We start from the raw sequence: 18,780 nt of genomic DNA, 5'->3' as shown, positions 1-18,780 counted from the left end.
TGGGTCCTTGTTTGCCAATCTGCCTACTATCTTTTGATGCTATTTTAAATGGTACTTTAAAATTTTCAGCTTCTGTTAATTGCTAGTATACAGAAATACAACTGATTTCTATATATTGCCCTTATATCCGGTGCTTATACTAAATTTACTTAATAGTTCTAATAGCTTTTTGTTAGATGCCTTAGGATTTTCTACATAGATGATCAAGTCATCTACACAGTTTTATTTCTTCCTCTCTAATTTATGTATCTTTAATTTCTTTCTTGTCTTAATGTAATTAATAGAAATTTAAGAACAATGTTGAACAGAAGTGGTGAGAACAGACATAACTGTCTTGTTCCTAATCTTAGGTATTTATTCTTCAATATTAAGTATGATCTTAGCTATTTTGAGTAAATGTCTTTCACCATGTTTGGGAAGTTCCTTCCTATTTCTAGTTTGCTGAGGCTTTTATAATAAACGGATGTTGGGTTTTGTCAAATACTTCTTCTGAATCTATTGATAAAATATGGTTTTTCTTTTTGTAGTCTGTTAATGTGGTAAATTACATTGATTGATTTTCAAATGTTGAATCAGCCTTGGCATTTCTGGAATAAACCCAGTTAATTAGTCACGATGTAGTATTCTTTTCTTACGTTGCTGGATTTGAGTTGTTAATACTTAGTTAAGGGTTTTGAGGACTACGCTCATGAAGATAATGATCCAGAGTTTTCTTTTCTTGTAAGGTCTGGCAAGTGCTACCTCCTCTTTTATTTTCTAGAATAGTTAGTATAGAATCATATTATTTCTTTCTTAACTATTTGTTAGAATTCACCAGTGAAACCATCTGGGCCTGGAGCTTACTCTGTGGGACAGTTATTAACTATAAATTCAATTTCTCTAACAGACAGAGGTTATCAATTTTTTCTTGAGTAAGCATTGGCAGTTCGCAGCTTTCAAGAAATCTGTCCATTTCAACTGTATCAACTTAACTGTCTTAAAACTGTTAATATTCCCTTATTACCCTTGTAACATCTGTAAAATCTGAACTAATTCTTCCTGTGGAATACTGTACTTGCATTCCTGATGTGGCTAATTTCATGCCTGAGGCAGGAAATGTACAAGATAAATCTGAAACTCCCTGTTATGGCAGATGTTGAGGAAGCTATCAAAAAGCTTTAGGGTTATACTCTAGAGTCAATTTGAATAGGCTCCTAATGGTCAAAAAATAGGCCAATAAGAAAAACCGCAATGGACGGAAACATCAAGTAAATGACTGCTATTTTCCCTTCAATTTGCCATTATGCCCAAATTAATCCATTAGTTCATATTGATAATTTAACAAAACAAAACTGGTAACCAATGAAGGATGCCAATGAACCAACTGATTAATTAAAACATACTTCAAATAATGAGTACATTAACTCATAATTTGGGCAATAATGGTAAATTGAGGGGAAAATATCATTTATCTTATCTCTCCCATATGAACTTTTTAAGGTATGATTATGATATTCTGTTTTTGTAGAGTGTTCTCTTTTAGAAGTACTTACTGAAATTTTATGGATGAGATCATTATATGATGTCTAAGATGAGATCCAAGATAATACGGGAGGAGCAGAGGGGGCAGGGATATACAGGAAACAAAACCGACCATGTGTTGGTAACAGCTGAACTTGAGTGAGGGTATATGGGGGTTCATTATACTACTCAGCCTACTTTTGTACACATTTGAAATTTTCCATAATAAAAGGTTTTTAAAAATGTTTTGTTTATTCTTAACCCTTTGTTAATTCCATGTATTTTTTTGGAATGAGTCTATTTAAAACAAAACAAAACAAAATAAACAAAACAAAAAAAATCTGATGGAATTTTGATTAGTAATGCAAAACTAACGTTAACTTGGAGAGAAGTACAATGTCTTCTAATCCATTAACAAGGTGTAGCTGTTCACTTACGTAGGTCCTTCAAATGTTTTCTTGTATGACTTGAATTAGATAGCATAATTAGAAGGTCCTGTTCCAGTTCCTGTTCCAGGTCCTGTTCAAGATTGTAATGAAATTACCTCATGTTTTCTTGTAACAATTTATGGTTTTGTTTTTCAAATATTTATACTTCCTATCTACAATGGAAATTATCCTGGTATAATCATGAACCCAACTTTATTTTTTTCTAGATGATCTGCCAGCTGTTCCTATATGCACTGGTGTCTATTTCTGGACCATCTATCCTGTTCTATTGATTCGCTTGCACACGTGTGACCCAGTTTCCTAGCGTTCTAAGTACTATAGCTTTGCAAAGTGATTTAATTGGACTAGACATCCCACTCCTACCTTTCATCCTTTTTCAGAAGCTTCCAGACTATTCTTCCATGTTTGCTCATCCATTTGAACTTTAGAAACTGCTTGAGTGGTCTAAAGAAAACAACTTTAAACTTCTACAAGGATCAAGTTAAATTCACAGATTAACTTAGCGAGAATTGACATTTTATGATGTTTATGAACCTTCTAACCTAAGAACACAGCCCATTTTTCCATTTATTCAAGTCCTCTCAGTAACATTTTTTGTTTTCTTTGCACATATCTTGTCCCTTTCTTCAGTTTATTCTTTTTGGTTACTGTAGTAATGGGGCTCATAACTCTATTCTATTACTTGCTATTTCAAAGAAGCCAAATTTTTGTAGGTTACTACTAAAATAATATTCCTTTCATACATAAGTACAATCAAGTGATTAAGAAGAAATTAATTTTAAAAGGGAAAAATGAAGTTTAACCTTACACCAACACATTGTACACTGTGACGGGACACAGCACGCGCAGCTGCCCAGCTGTGGGCACACGCAGATGCACAGGAAAACCAGGGCCGCAGGAGCCATAAGCAGGGCGGTAAGTCACAAATAACTGTTCCTTTGCAACTCTGACTACGCATGTGCAAATTCCAGCTTGTGTTTCCAACAAAAATGAGCAGGGAAAAAAGGACCAAACATATATGGGCACCAGGAATAAACCAAATATTGAATATTTAGGAGAAAATTAAGATGGAAAGATCATTTTTATAGGGAAAATACTTGTATGTAATTTCAAGTACTATGTTGCACAAATTTTTGTGTTTCTAACTGAATTTAACTGTCAAACTGGTTTATTCTACTACAAATTATACTTTTACTCTATTTAGGAAGATGGCGAGTATCACTAGAAATCACAGAAAAAACTAGGTGACAACTTCATTAAGATTGAGAATTACTGGCCAAGAGTTCTTTACTTGAAGACAATCCATTGCTCTAAGACTCAGAATGAACAGAAGTAAATGTGGAGAGAGGTGGTTCATTAGAAACCAAGATGTTTTCATTATTCCAACTCAAAATTAATATAAATAAGTCTTATAAAATCAAATATCTATCGTAGGAGTCATAAGAAACTGACACCACTAGCTGTCTATGGGGAAGGAAACTGGGTGACCGGGGTGGGGGACAAGTATGGGAGGGAGAATTCTGACTATATCCCACCTGTGCCTTTTGAATTTTGAACCATGTAAATGTATTACATAATCAAAACTACACTTAACTTTAAGAGTCCATTGAACATTATAAAACAAACAAATGTAGAACAATTCTGAATCTTCTATAAACCACATTTAAAGACATTGTGATTATAACACTCACAATTCCCTACATATGAGAATTTGCTCTCTACATGCATCTTAAAATGTAATATCAGGAAGTCTATTTCTGGACTACTTATATGTGTTCTTTTATCAGTCACTAAAAAAAGCCATTAGTCCTACCACATTTTCCTCCTTCTTTTTAGCTAATCCTTAAAAAGCTAGATTTTGTGGAGAACTGCCCATTCTGGGAGCATTTCTTCCACTGGTCTTTTTAACCTTTTTCCTGATCTGTTTCATATATTTTTAATACAAGACCTCACAAATACTTTCCTTAAAGAAAATAAAAATTATAAATTATTCTTAAGATTCCTTTTTTCTTGAACCATTAAGAGGGCAAAATAAAATTCAGCCACATTTTTGTATTGCCTCTAAAACTTTTACTTTAACAATTTGATATTAAATTTGTCTTTCAATTATATTTCAAAGCATTTGGAGAATGAAATAACATCACAACACCCACCCAATGAAGTATGTAGAAAACAAAGCTTTTTTTATGCATGAAATTATAATGAATTATAATCTGCCATTAAATAACAGGCCACTCTAAAAGGAAAACTTTTAAGAGAATACTTTTTGACAATTACCATAATCTTAAAATTAGCATTTAAAAAAAACTGAGGTAAAACACCCATAACATAAAATTAACCATTTTAAAGTGAACAATTCAATGGCATTTAGTACATTCACAATGTTGTGAAACCACCACCTCTGGTTCCAAAACACTTTTAAACCTCAAAATAAAACCTCATGCCCGTTAAGCAGTTACTCCTCATCCCAGACCACCAGCCTCTAACACCTAGGAACCATCAATCTGCTTTCTGCATTTGACGATTTAGCTATTTTGCGTATTTCATACAAATGGAATCACACAATATGTGACCAAAAGGTCTAGCTTCTTTCACTTAGCATGTTTCTGAGATGTATCAGTACTTTATTCCTTTTTATAGCTAATGACAGACAGGCCATTCCATGTATAAACTACAATTTGTTTATCTATTCAATCCTTGAGGGACATTTGGTTGCTTCTACTGTGAATTGCTGCAGGACCTGTTTTCGGTTCTTTGGGGTACCTAGGAGTGGAACTGCCAGGCCAAACATAAGTCTGTATTTAACTTTTCTGCGGAACCACCAAGCTGTTACCACAGAAATCATCTGACGTTCCACCAGCAATGGACAAGGTATCCAATTTCTCCACATCCTCACTAACACTTGTAATTTTCCACTTTTTCTGTGACAGCTATCCTAGTGGGTGTGAAGTGTTAAAACTAGTTTTCAGAATGTCCTAATCATCACCTGACTTCTTCTGAAGGAAGGTAGAATGCCTGATCAATAAGAATGGGAAATAACTGACTCCCAATTTCTTCCCCCTCTTTCCTTTACCATCACCCCCCAGAAAAGTCACATAACTCCTGGATATCAAGAGAACGAGAAGACACGCCACAGACTGAGAGGAAACATTCGCAAAAGACGCATCTGGGCGTCCTGGGCAGAGCAGTAAACACTGTGCTCGCCGCCCCCCACAAAATGGCCGCTGCACTGGCCCACCGCCCCTGAGAAGCGCCTGGCGACAGCCGAACCCCTACGACCAAGGGTGTTCAAGAAGTCTCACTGAGGCGGTACCAAAGGTAACTGGAAAACTTTTTAATTTTTTTCAAATTTTAAAAAAAGTATCTCATAAAGGACTTAAAAAGAACTCTTAAAACTCACAATAAGAAAATGAGTACCTGACTTAAACAATGGGTAGAAGACCTGAACAGGCCCCTCCCCAAAGCAGATAAACAGATGGCAAAGCAGCGTATGAAAAGATGCTTAACCTCAAGGTCATCAGGGAACTGCTAATCCAAACCGCGATGAGAGCAAGCGCACAGCTTCCCAAGCAGCCACAGCGCAGGTCACTGGCAGCAGCAAAGGCTGTAAGACGTGGAGCAGTAAGAACTCTGGCTGCCGGCGGGATGCACAACGGCGCGGCCACTTCGGAAGACAGTTCAGCGGTTGCTTCCCAAACTAAACGTCTTCTTACCATATGATCCAGCGGCCATGCTCCTTTGCATTTACCCAAAAGAGTGGAAAACTATGTCCACACAAAACCTGCACATGAACGTTTGTGACAGCTTCCTTCATAACTGCCAGAATTAGAAGCAACAAAGCTGTCCCAGTAGGTGGATGAAGAAACCGTGGTCCATCCAGACAATGGAATATTACTCAGTGCTAAAAAGAAATGAGCTATCAAGCCATGAAAAGACATGGAGAAAACTTAAACACGTATTACTAAGTGAAAGAGGCCACTCTGAAAAGACTACATAGTGTATGATTCCAACTATGTGACATTCTGGAAAAGGCAAAACTGCGGAGACAGTGAAAAGATCAGTGGTTGCCAGGGGCGAGGGGAGAAGGGATGAACAGGCAGAGCTCTGAGGGTTTTCAGGGCAGTGAACTTCTGCGTGTAACAGTGGCGGTTCCATGTCATTTCACACAGAATGCACAGCACCACGAGTGAACCCAATGTACCTGTGGGCCCAGGTGATGACAACGTGTCTGTAGGATGATCAGCAGTCACACGCGTACCCCCCAGGGCGGGGTGCTGACAGTGTGGGGGCGGAGTGGCTATGGGCACTCTCTGTAGCTTCACTCACTTTTGTTGTGAACCTAAAACTGCTCGATAAATAAAGTCTATTTTAAAAAGTACTAAAACACTTTTTAAAGTACTGGATTTATCTTAAAATGCTATTGCTGGATTTCTTTCATGGATTAGTTAAAGGCTCAATCTAAGCTCACAGAATTAGCAGTATAGTTGTAACTAATTTCTACAGCAATTTAGAATGCCCCAAGCACTACGCATGTAAATATATCTAACTTAATTCTCACAATAATTCTAGAAATTACATCATGTTAGTGGACATATTTCTGTTTTACACTTGAAGAAACTGTGGGTGAGAGGTAACTCAGGCCTGACTCTAACCCCAGGCTCTTTCCACCACCCGCCCCGACCCCATCTGACCGCTGTAGCACTACCCACCTTTAGCTAACTCTCAAATGAGAATCCTGGGAGCCTGCGTCTGGAGAAAGGGCAAATTACCCTAGTTGTATCTTCAGTTCTGCAGCACAGGGTTAAAATCTGCAAAACGTGCTCAGTAAATACAGTAACAATTAATCACAACACTCAAACCAACAGGAGTATCATTTTCCCCCATGCTTTTCTGGGTAACCCAAAGCTGACAGGCGTTTATAGCTCGTTTATGAACTCAAACTCGGAGGCTGCATTACAGGGTAGCAGCCGCACCGCGCGGTTCATTCAGTTCTAAGCCAGCAGGGCCTGGAAGTCCGCCAGATCCACATACCTCAAAAAGGATAAGGGGTTACGCGGGTCCTGTTGCAAGTTAACAAGTACTGGCATTTCCTCTCTTCCACTAGAGGAAGGGAGCTATACAAAATGAATTCACGAAAGTAGCAAATAATCAAAGGGAAATACAGACACAAAGGGCAGACTTAACTCCTCATCTACCCCCAGTGCTGAAAAAGAACTGCATTTTTATCCTAGCCCCTGAAGGGGAGTGAGGCAGGCTTGTCATTTAAGGGGAAGCAGCACACTCAGCAGTTGTGGGAGATTAGAGTCTTGGCAGTGGGAAAACAGGGCCCAAAATAGACGTATTAAACATGGCTAGGTGAGAATTCTGATCAGCACGTATTTTTAGTAATTGCCCATTTATAACTTTCATATGTCCAGTTCAAAATCAGTCTACATATCAGTCTTTTGACATGCCGGACAGATAGATTATTCCTACCTCCACAGTCATTCTCACAATGGAAACAGTCACGCATTCAAAGCCCAGCACTGATTTGGCCACTGCCCTATAACCTTGTAAAGCCACCGTGACAGTTAATTTTCACTGCTACCATTCACCTTCACTCACCCTGTACCCCTGCCTCCAGTCAAAAGGAACTTTATGGGCCACGTCTGATTTGTGGGTGGGCATAATGGTGGGGCAGCCAAAGGAAAGCAGAAGGAGAGGAATGGGAGAAATGTGGCAGACTCCCGTGGCCCCCCAGTATCTGTTCTCAGTTCCATCCTTGGGAAGCTGAGCACGGAAGCCACACGCTAACTACCCAGATGAAGTCAAGTCCTGAAGTAAGACTGAACTGGACTGACCACACCTTGTTTCTGGTCACAAATTCCTTTGCTGGTATTTTCTACTGCTGTCAAACTATTCTATTACAAAGTGTGCTTTTATCTACCGTTGGACATCAAGAATCGAGAAACACATTTTAAATGATTGTAAAAAGTCAGAAAACAAGACTGGCATAGAAAACAATAACAGTTCTTAGCTGGCCTTTCTTGTCAATCATTGCAAATACGTATAAGCGAATTTAGATGAACTTACTAAGGTTTTGATCTCATCTAGAAGCTCAACCCCTTTGTTCTCTAACACTGAAAAAAACTCCTGCATCATTTCAAGTATTTCCAACAGGAGTTCAACCTGTTGTTTCCTTTGTAGAAACTTAGAAAAAAAGGATTTGTATTTTAAAATTCTTGTCTTTTCACTAATAACAATTTCCAAATTAAACTGCTAATGAAACTTTCTAAATCTAAACAAAGGGAATTGATACGTAAACCCTACTCATTCTTTGAGGCTCAAGACAAATGATTACTGTGTCACAACCTATAATGGACCATTAGTTGAACACAGAATACAGAAGGAACACTTAGCGTAAAAATGAAAGTTTACAAGGAACACAAATATAATTCTACAAATTTCTTGCAAAATGATTTCTACCACATTTGCAAGTTGCATGTAACTGATCAAAATCACTGTATATGACTATGTCCCCACACTTCAAGAGCTAATAGCAAAAAAAGAAATATAACGATGAACGTCTCCATCTTGATTTTTTATTAGTGGGAATTAAAGGTTACTCATACCTTCAATGTTATTTACTCAAAGATACTTTCAAAAAAGCATCCTGAAATCTCGTTTTTCATCATTTTGAAACAAAATTATTCTAAAAATATAAAGTAAAGCATTTTTTTAATCCAAAAGTAAAAAATTCCAAACATTGTATCTTGTAAACAACTTGTGTCTGCTTTGTAAACCGTAACGCATAAATTCAATGTGCATTTTAATATGCATTAGGTACCAAATACTTTATTTGTTGACAAAGCACACTTTTCTTATGTGATTAAAGTAAATGTAACACTGTGAATTATCTGAATGAAGGAAAGGTAGAAATCTATATATTGACGTCATTTATTCATTCCAAAAGCATTTCCTGGGAATGTGTGTCAGACTCTTGTCTAGAACTAGAGCTGCGCTGGTAAGCAAGACAAAGGAGACCACTGCTCTCGTGGAGCCAGTGTTAAAGAGCAGAGTCATGTAACAGGTAAATAAGGTAACATCAGCCAGTAATAAGTGCCAGAAAGAACAGGAAAGAGCGTGATTTGACAGCGTCCGACTTGGAGAGCTGTATCAGAGAGCCAGGAAAGACCTCTGAGAAAAACTAATAGATTGATCTAAAGTGATCCATCTTTTACTTAAAATCACTTGTCACCTGCTCCCTCAGAATGGTGACGGACGCTAGCCACGAGCTGGCCAGGTGCCCAGAGGGTCTTCTCAGGCACCTACCGCGGTAATAAGCAGCGAGCTGGTGGAGACTCCAAGGACGGGAGACTCTAACTCTGACTTCTCCCTGGAATGACTAACACAGGCGCCTGCGCTAAATCATCTTGGAGACGAGTCTGAGATTACCTACAGGCAGTTTACTGTAAGTCTGTTACTAACTGAAAGATTAAAAAGAAAAGAAATAGTTGAGGTGGATGGGTCGCTCAGTTGGTTAGAGCGCGAGCTCTGGGCAACGGGCGGCTGGTTCGATTCTGACATGGGCCAGGGAGCTGCGCCCTCTGCAACTAGAATGTGCTCAATGAGCTGCCGCTGAGCTCCTGGGTGGCTCAGTTGGCTGGGGCGCGGGCTCTCAACCACAAGGTTGCCAGTTCCTTGACTCCCACAAGGGATGGTGGGCTGCGCCCCCTGCAACTATCAACGGCAACTGGACCTGGAGCTGAGCTGCGCCCTCCACACTAAGACTGAAAGGACAACAACTAGAGTTGGACGGAGCTGATAAGGCCTGGGAAAAACACACTACTGTTCCCCAATTTAAAAAAAAAATCTTGGAAATACACTGTTCCCCAATAAAGTCCAATAAAGTAAAAAAAAAAAAAAAAAAAAGTTAAATAAGGCCCTGAAAAACAATATTAGAAAGTGTATTTTTTTCCTGGTTTATTTTTAAGAATTGGCGACTCATCAAAGAATATGTTAAGTATTACTCAAAGTACAAACATATTATTTAGAATATTTCTGACAACTTGCACCTGCCCTAATGGATAAATTTGGTTTTGCTGCCTTCTTGGCACCATTCCACAAGATGTTTCCAGGATGTTCTTTGCAACCAAACATAAGTGCATCCTTTGCTCCAAAGAAGGGTTAGGAGAACACAATTCAAGTTCAGCTTAGTCCTTTGGCCTAGTGTGAGATGTCCTGTAACACGGAAAAAGGAAGTTTGAGGGGGAGATAAGATGGCGAAACCGGCTGCCTTCTTTCTTCCGGTGCTTGGTCTTCACACCGTATCGCCACCAACCATCTTAGGTTCAAGTTAGAAACCTAGGAATCACCAGAGCCACCTCCCCGCCTTCTTCACTCCATATATCCAAGCTGTCACCAAGCCCAGGGACCTCTACATCTCTGCAATCCGTCCACTTCTCTCTGCCCCTAACCTGTTGCAAGGTATTTCCTGGAGAGAACACTACAATAAACTGCCTAAGGGGTCTGCCACTATCTGTGCTCTGCCTCCTGCAACCTATTCTCTAGTCTGCAGCCCAAATTATCGTTCAAAACAAAAATCTGGTTCAATTTCCCACCCACCCCTGCTTTTATTAAAACCCTTCGAATGCCTCCCATTACTTTTAAAAGCACAACTATAAACATATGGGTGAAAATATAGATGAAATAAGATTGGCCAAGGGCTGATTAAAGCTGGATGATGAGTATACTGAGCTGATTATACTAGTCTCTCTTCTGTGTATGTTTGAAATTTTCTACAAAATGTTAAAAAGTAAGTAACAGCCAAAAACCAAGGAAACATAGACCTAACGCCAAAGACCGTGGCTGACAAGGGTCTCTACAGTCTGCCCCGCCGAGCTCGCTTCGTGCTTCTGCTCTGCACCTCCAATCCCACGGCCGAATTTCCGTTCTTCAAATGTACCAGGGTTGGCACGTGCTGTTCCCTCCATCTGGAATGCCCTTCCCAATGCCTAGTGAACTCCTATTCATCCTTCAGAGACCAGGGCAGCCCTCCCTAAGACACCCTTGCCCACCATCAAGGTCTTTTGTCCAATGCGCTCACGGACTGATAGTCTTTTCCTAGACAATGGCACTTCAGTTTGCGATCAAACATTTCTGAGTGTCAGATTAATTGTAAACTTCGTAAGAGCACAGTCCATCCTGTGGCTCATTGGGGCACACAAGCATCCAGCATAGGACCTGGCAGAGAACCAGCTCTTTAAAAGTAGTTGTTGAATGACCTATTACCATCTAAGGCTGTCAAGACAACTGCTTTCAAATCTTTATAACAAAACACATTCTAAATTGTTACAAAATGAATTTGCTATTTTGGTCTCCATTTCACTCAAGTTACTACAGAGAAATGTTCATCTTTATTCCCTTTGAAGAGCCTCTCCTTTGAGATACTGGGGTCCTCCCCATTCCTGTGATGGCACTGTCATCGTCACCAACCAAAAATAACCACCCAGACCCGCACCCGGTCTGGCACTCTCCTTTACAGCTGCTTCTGCTCCTCCCTCCCCAAATCAGCATCAAAGGACCGGGAGCGCGGGCATGAAGTCCCTGCCAGCCCAGGCATGTCCCTTCAGCCCCGCTCCGGACGGCACAGGCAGCTCCACGAGAGGCGCTTCAGTGGAGCCCCAGGCCGGCCCTCCGCCCTGTCCTTGTCATCACCACTAACCCTCCTGCTGCGCCACATGCCAGGCAGCCTCGCAGCGCCATTAACTCGTTATCAAGGGCTAAACTGACATCCTATGAGCTCATCTTTGTATTTTATCAAACCTCTAGGTGATGGGCAGAAAGCAGAAGAAACTAGAAATTAAATCTGATTTTTAAAAGTTTGGTTATTTTATCACATTAACATTCAGTGTAACAATTCATGTAACGAGCAAGTGACGTTTTGAACATTAATTTCAGTAATTCTTAGAACTGCAGTGCTGGGACTAAGGACTCTTCAGTGCTTAGGACACTAAGAAAGAAACGGCCAGCCAGGGCACTAAATTCATCAAACTATCATTTAAAACAAAACGCTGCACGAGGCTTCTGGCACAGGCTTCACCACTGAATTCAGAGGTCATTAATCCAAAGTCACAACTGAGGAGCCAAGTGAAAATTTAACTTTTATTCTATGACCTGCTAAGTAAATCAATAGCAGAGTCCAAAACAATTGAAACACCCTTAAAACACTTGGTCGTAAGAAAATAATCCATGCTAACTACAAATCACGCTTCTCAGTTAAAGCTAGATGGTGAGGACCTTCACTGAGAAATAGTCTAATGCCATATATATATGTATATTCTATGACTCAAGAAAGCACCATAACATGTAGTTCAAACTATTAGCTAACATTATTACCAGCATATAAGGCTGAGTTAAGTAGGATCTTTAAATACGAACAAGAGGAAGAAGGTCCGACTATAGTTTTAAATCAGACATTTAAACACAAAATTGGCCTCTAACACCAGAGCAGGAGAGTAAGTAAACCTTGAAAGTCCTTTTTAAATATTTGGGGCAACGATTCTTCATAAATTTTAAGTAATTATTAAATTTTAAGTAAGACTGTATACTCAAAAGCTGAATAAGGGCATTGAAAGACCTTCATGCATTTTTAGAAAATTATTTGCCAAGTTCAATAAAAAGGTTTAACAGAAATTATCTTCTAATCGAGTAAGGAAAGTTCTTAAGACTGCTCTATCATTTGCTAATTATAAAACCAGGACTAAAGGGTAGACTTTCTGAAAATGTGATCATTCTTTACCAGCAGGAAAGGCTGCGTTTCAGTGTCAGACAGACAGAGCCTGTCTTTAAGGAAAGCCTGTTACAGTGTTTATTTGCTGACTGTCACCAGTCTCGGACATTTGTCCTTGCAATTAACTAATTCCCTCTCTACGTATCATAAGTCCCATTCTGCTGTTTGTTGGAGGCGGAGCAAGCTGGTTATATATAAAGTAATCCATCTTCTGTTCTTCCCTTTCAGAAGTGTGGCTCTTTAGCTGGCAGTTACCAGGAGATTTAAAATGGCAGCCTGTATGCCAATTAACAGCATGTATGGCTCCTATGTGGCACTGAGCAAATGTTTAATAAGCCGTCAGTGTGTCTATGCCACCGCAAGTCTCAGGGCCCTTGAGGAGACTGCTCAGGTCTACCGTTCCACAGAACTCCATGTGTCATATTCATTGTACAATTTGCCTGCCAAGCTCTTAAATGTATATAGACTTTTTAAAACATCAATCTTCTACTTCTTTATGTGTCAGCGTATTGCCTACAGGTAGAATTGGGTGCCAGCTTCCAGTTCTGTATTCCCAGGGGAAAGCTTTGACGGTACACAGGGTTTTTCTGGTAAAGCCTGAGCTCTAAACCTCAGCCACCTTCAGGATTACTGTCAGTCCACAACTCAGTGCTAGTTCTGCAGAATGGGCTGTGCTCTTCCCGTGCACAACCACGGCAATTATTATCAAGAAGCTCCGGACTCACCACTCCAGGACGCAAAAGAAACAAGTCAAGGGCATTAAAACGTAACCTACGTAAGGTCTAAGTGTTTTAACATGCAGGCAAACAACTGCAACTCAGCTACTCGGCTTGGTCACCAGCAGGGAGGGGGAGGCAGCCCTTTCCAAGCACGGTCACTGTGCTACCCAGAAGAGGTGGACCCACCGAGAAGAGTTCCATACACCCCGGACTTGGCCACACGTCAGCAAACTCTCTCCACACGCCAGTGAGAAAGGGGCTGATCGTCTGTGTTGCCTTTTCAAACTTACACATGAAGCAATGAGTCTACAGCATCATGTACGAATACAAAACATGACAACAGACGTAGGACACACTAAGGGCCAGGAGCAAAGGAAGAACTGCAAAAGCATGGATAATGAAGGGCTGTTTTTTGCTTTTTTGTTTTGTTTTGTTGCTTCTCTTCAAGTTAACTGTTTCAAGGCTTTGGCTTTGATTATATATTTCAATAATGAAGATGAATCTGGATTTCACACAAAAGAGCAAATATTAAGCAACATAGTCTCAAATGTATAACACATCACTCTGATTAGGCAAAGTCCTTAAATAGTTCTAGGGATGGATGACTTGATAAAAATGTGCTTTATGAATTTGTTTGCTTTTCTTCCTTCACTGGAAACCAGCCATTCGTGTTACAGACCTGCATCTTATATCAAAGTTCATTGACACATTTTACATAACTGATGGCTGATGTTGTCATTAGTGTTACTAACATATAAAACAAAGAGACCTGATATAATCAACGGTTTCTACCCTTTTGCTTTCCAGTTCACAAATTTTTCTAACACCTTTGTATGTTATTCACAAAGGAACGGTAAAGGATAATGCGATCACTAAAAGAAGGAGAATTCTAGGGTGAAACGTGCTGCGAAAGCTAATCTTCTGAGCACACGTATGACGTCACACCCTCATCAGGCAGCACACTCAAAAATACTCCTTGATATGAAAGATGTAAGAAATTTACATAACCTTAAAGAAATGTAAGCATGCCTCCTTTAGTGAGAATCTGGAACCAAAATGGAAGCTCTATAATGGTTAACCTTCAAATTCACTGGAGCTAACCAGACGTGAAGCTAAGCTCACGAGCAGCCTAACTTGGTGTACGGCATTGCCCCAGACCGTCCTTTCGTGGCTTCTTCGCCATTTCACAGCTATACTTGATGTGGTATATTACCCTGAACTGCTCCACTCTCACTCAGTCTTGGAGAATATAGAGCAACCTAAAAAGAACTCCCACAGTTTCCATCCCTCCATCCATTCCATATACCCGCCCCCTGGTACTATGGAGGCGCTATTTGTGCCCTAAGGGAAAGCCATGCCCTCCATTTGTGCACAAGTCTTCTCTCAGCCCCTTAAAGACATTGCGCCAGCCACTCTCCTCCTCTCGCTTCTGCAGCATACCATCCTACCTACTTACCAGACCAGCTCATTGCCATTCGCATAAAACATACCATAATTTCTCTGAAGAAAAAATAAAACAAAAACCTCTCTTGACCCCACATCTCCCTCTATCTACTGCCCCCCTTTATAGCAAAATTATTCAATAAAATTGTCTATCATTCCCGATTTACATTCTTCTTTCTCACTCTCTCCTGAACACACCTCAGACAGAATTTCTTCCCCTTATCAAGGTCATCAATTACCTTCCTGATGCTAAATCCAGTGGTAAATTCTCGGTCTTCATTTTACTTGACCCACCCCTCCTTGTCATGGTGACATTCACTGCCTCGAGTCACTCTTTCCTTGGCTTCCAGAACACATGCTCTTCTGGTTTTCTTGCTCCCTTCCTGCTGCTCTCGCCTTATCTTCCCAGCCTCTAAATCATAGAATGCTGCAGGACTTAGTCCTCACCTTGTCTTATCTTCTATACTCACTCTCTGTGTGACTCTGTCCACGCTTGTGGCTTAAAACACTACCGATAGGCTGCCAACTTCCAATATCATCTGCAGCCACACCTCTGTCCTGTGGGCCTATTTCTGTACGTGGCTGACCTTCTCCCCACCCCAAACGTGCTCCTCAGTAGTCTTCATCTCAGGAAAGGGCAGCTCCCCCCTTCCAGTTACTGGGGTCAGAAACCTTAGGGTCCTCCTGGACCTGACTCACGTCTCACACCCAACCAATCAACAAAACCCCACCTTCAACTATAACCCGACTGTGACCTCATGCGGCCTCCACTGTCACCATCCTGATCTAAGCAACCTTCAGCTCTTATCTCGATGAAAGCAGCAGCTCCCTAACTGGTGTCCCTGCTCCCATTCTCGGCCTTTCACCAGCACAGTCTACGTGCAACGTAAATGCAAGGGTCACCCCTTTTCAGCGCAGTCAGACCATATCCTCCTTTGCACAAACAAACCCCCCACGACTCTCCATCTCACTCCAGAGGCAAGGCCTCATAGTTCAGGACCCAGGTCCTCACAAAGACCTCGACTACCTGAGATCACATCTTGTAAAGCTCCTGACACAGTGCCTGGCACATAAAGCCCGTGACTAAGAGCAATGCTTTCCTCCCACCAGAGTTGCAAATCAGGCTGCAGTTACAATCACTCAGAATCACTTCTCAGACTCCTGGGGAACCACAGGCCTCTGAGGGGCCACAGCTATTTTCATATTAATACTAAGGTGTTCTCTGCCTTTTCCCCTCTTCTCTCATTGTGCTACATGACAGGCAATGACGTCGTCACTCAGACCACCAGTGGAATGTGTACTTATAGATCCTTGTGTTAACTAGAATTTACTAAAATAACAGGTTTAGTGTAAAAATACGTTTCTCAGAGATTAATACCTCAGTTTGGTCGCAGTGCTCTTAGCAGCTATCATCATTTACGCCTGCTATACTTCCTGTACCCTGGATATTGTCCAACATATCATTAATTTCAAATTCTGAAGCTCTGCTTATTCCTACACAAAAACATAAGCAGTGTATCCTGTTGTCTTGTTTTGCAATGTTTTTAAAATTTAAAAATTTCTCTAAATTAAATTTTACCTAAAACTGTTATTTTAACGTTTTATGACTTTAATATTTTATTCTTAAATAAAACGTGTCTATATTTTTTTTAATGTTTAAGGATGGATAATTTCCTTAAGAAAGGAACATCAGAACACTTGATTCCTCAACCCACAGCTACACCATCCATGTCTAAAGATGCTAAAAAAAATGAAAATGACCATATCAGCAAGTTGTCTAATTCTTGAAAGAGAGGAGTCTACTCCAAGGAAACTGGATAAAACTATAATAAGAAACAAAAATATGATGAAAGCTCTTACCCTTACCTTTATAAATGTTAACAATTTACCTTATTCTGACCTATGTAACAAGACATATTCTAATATTATTACTGAGGCATCATTATGAGCCTAATCATTCAAAGTTTGTAAAAAATTGAGGGTTTTTGACACCATGATCAAGTGGGACTTAGTCCAGGCATGCAAGGATAGTTCAACATCTGTAAGTCAATCCATGTGATACACCACATTAACAAAATGAAGAATAAAAATCTTTTGGTCATCTCAATAAATGCAGAAAAAGCGTTTGACAAAATTCAACATCCATTCATGATTAAAAACTTCCAACAGGTGGATACAGAGAGACTGTACCTCAACATAATAAAGGCCACATGTGACAAGACCACAGCTAACATCTACTCAGTGCTGAAAAACTGAAAGCTTTTCCTTTAAACCATTCAGTCAAGTTTCAGGATACAAAGTCAATATACAAAAATCAATGCACTAACAATGAACTATCAGAAAGAGAAATAACTAATCCCATTTACACCTGCATCAAAAAGAATAAAATACCTAGAAATAAATTTAACTAAGGAAATGAAAGATATGTACCCTAAAAACTAAAAGACACAGTGCTTTTGGTTAGGGCTGTCCTGCATCTAAGGCAGGAAGATGGTGGCCACAAAGATGAAAAAGTCGCTGGAGTCGATCAGTTCTAGGCTCCAAATTGTTATGAAAAGTGGAAAGTACATGTTGCGATACAAGCAGACTCTGAAAATGACCAGACAAGGTAAAGCAAAACTGGTCATCCTTGCGAACAACTGCCCAGCCTTGAGGAAATCTGAAATACAGCACGACTCCATGCTGGCCAAGACAGGTGTCCATCACTACAGTGGCACTGATACTGAATTGGGCACCACGTGTGGAAAATAATACAGAGCATGTACACTGGCTATCAATGATCCAGGGGATTCTGATATCACTAGAAGCATGCCAGAACAGACTAGTGAAAAGTAAATCATGCAAAATTTTTCTTTAACAAAACTGACCGGAGCTCAGTTTAAAAAAAAAAAAAAAACAATACAAAAAAATCTAAAGACACTGATGGAAGAAACTAAAGAAGACATAAATAAATGGAAAGATATTCCACGCTCATGGGTTGGAAGAACACTGTTAAAATGTCCACACTACCAAAGCAATCTACACGTTCAATGCAATTTCTATCAAAATTCCAATGGCATTTTTCACAAAAGTAGAAAAAACAATCTTAAAATTTGTATGGAACCACAAAAGACCTCAAATAGCCAAAGCAATCTTAAGAAAGAAGAACAAAGATGAAGGCATCATGTTTCCTGATTTCAAACTATATTGCAAAGCTATAGGAATAAAAACAGAATGCTGCTGGCATCAAAACAGATACACAGATCAATGGGACAGAATAGAGCCCCAAAATAAACCCATGCATTTATGATCAATTAACTTACAAAAAAGGAGCCAAGAATATACAATGGGGAAAGGATAGTCTCTTCAATACATGATGTTAGGAAAACTGAGCAGCCACACACCAAAGAATGAAAATGGACCTATCTTACACCATACACAGAAATTAACTCACAATGAATTAAAGACTTGAATGTAAGACCATAAAATTCCTAGAAGAAAACATAGGGGGTACACTCCTTGACATCAGTCTTGGTAATGAGTTTTTGGATTTGATACCAAAAACAAAGGCAACAAAAACAAAAATAAACAAGAGTGACTACATCAAACTAAAAAGCTTCTGCACAGCACAGGAAAACCATCAACAAAATGAAAAAGCAACTTACCAAACGGGAAAAATATTTGCAAATCATATATCTGATAAAGGGTAATATCGAAAATATATAAATAACTCATACAACTCAGTAGCAAAGAAACAATCTGATTAAAAAATGGGGAGAGGAACTAAATAAACATTTTTTTCAAAGATGACATATAAATGGCCAATAAGTACATGAAAAGGTGATCAACACCACTAATCATCAGGGAAATGCAAATCAAAATCACAATGAGATATCAGCTCAGACCTCTTGGAATGGCT

General features: G+C 39.7%; 1 protein-coding gene and 1 pseudogene across 2 annotated transcripts in view; one reads left to right on the top strand and one right to left on the bottom strand.

Moving 5' to 3' along the window:
* Window positions 1-18,780, bottom strand: part of NUDT3 (nudix hydrolase 3) — a 113,093-nt gene that overhangs the window by 66,795 nt on the left and 27,518 nt on the right. The window lies entirely within an intron of this gene.
* On the top strand, window positions 17,373-17,717 carry LOC308493280 (large ribosomal subunit protein eL30-like; annotated as a pseudogene). The gene has a single exon. The product of its transcript is annotated as a large ribosomal subunit protein eL30-like (transcript).

This window comes from Rhinolophus hipposideros (assembly GCF_964194185.1).
Source record: "Rhinolophus hipposideros genome assembly, chromosome: 3".
Classification (NCBI taxonomy): Eukaryota; Metazoa; Chordata; class Mammalia; order Chiroptera; family Rhinolophidae; genus Rhinolophus; species Rhinolophus hipposideros.
The sequence above is the reverse complement of the archived record's forward strand: the minus strand, read 5'-3'. Positions and strand labels throughout refer to the sequence as shown.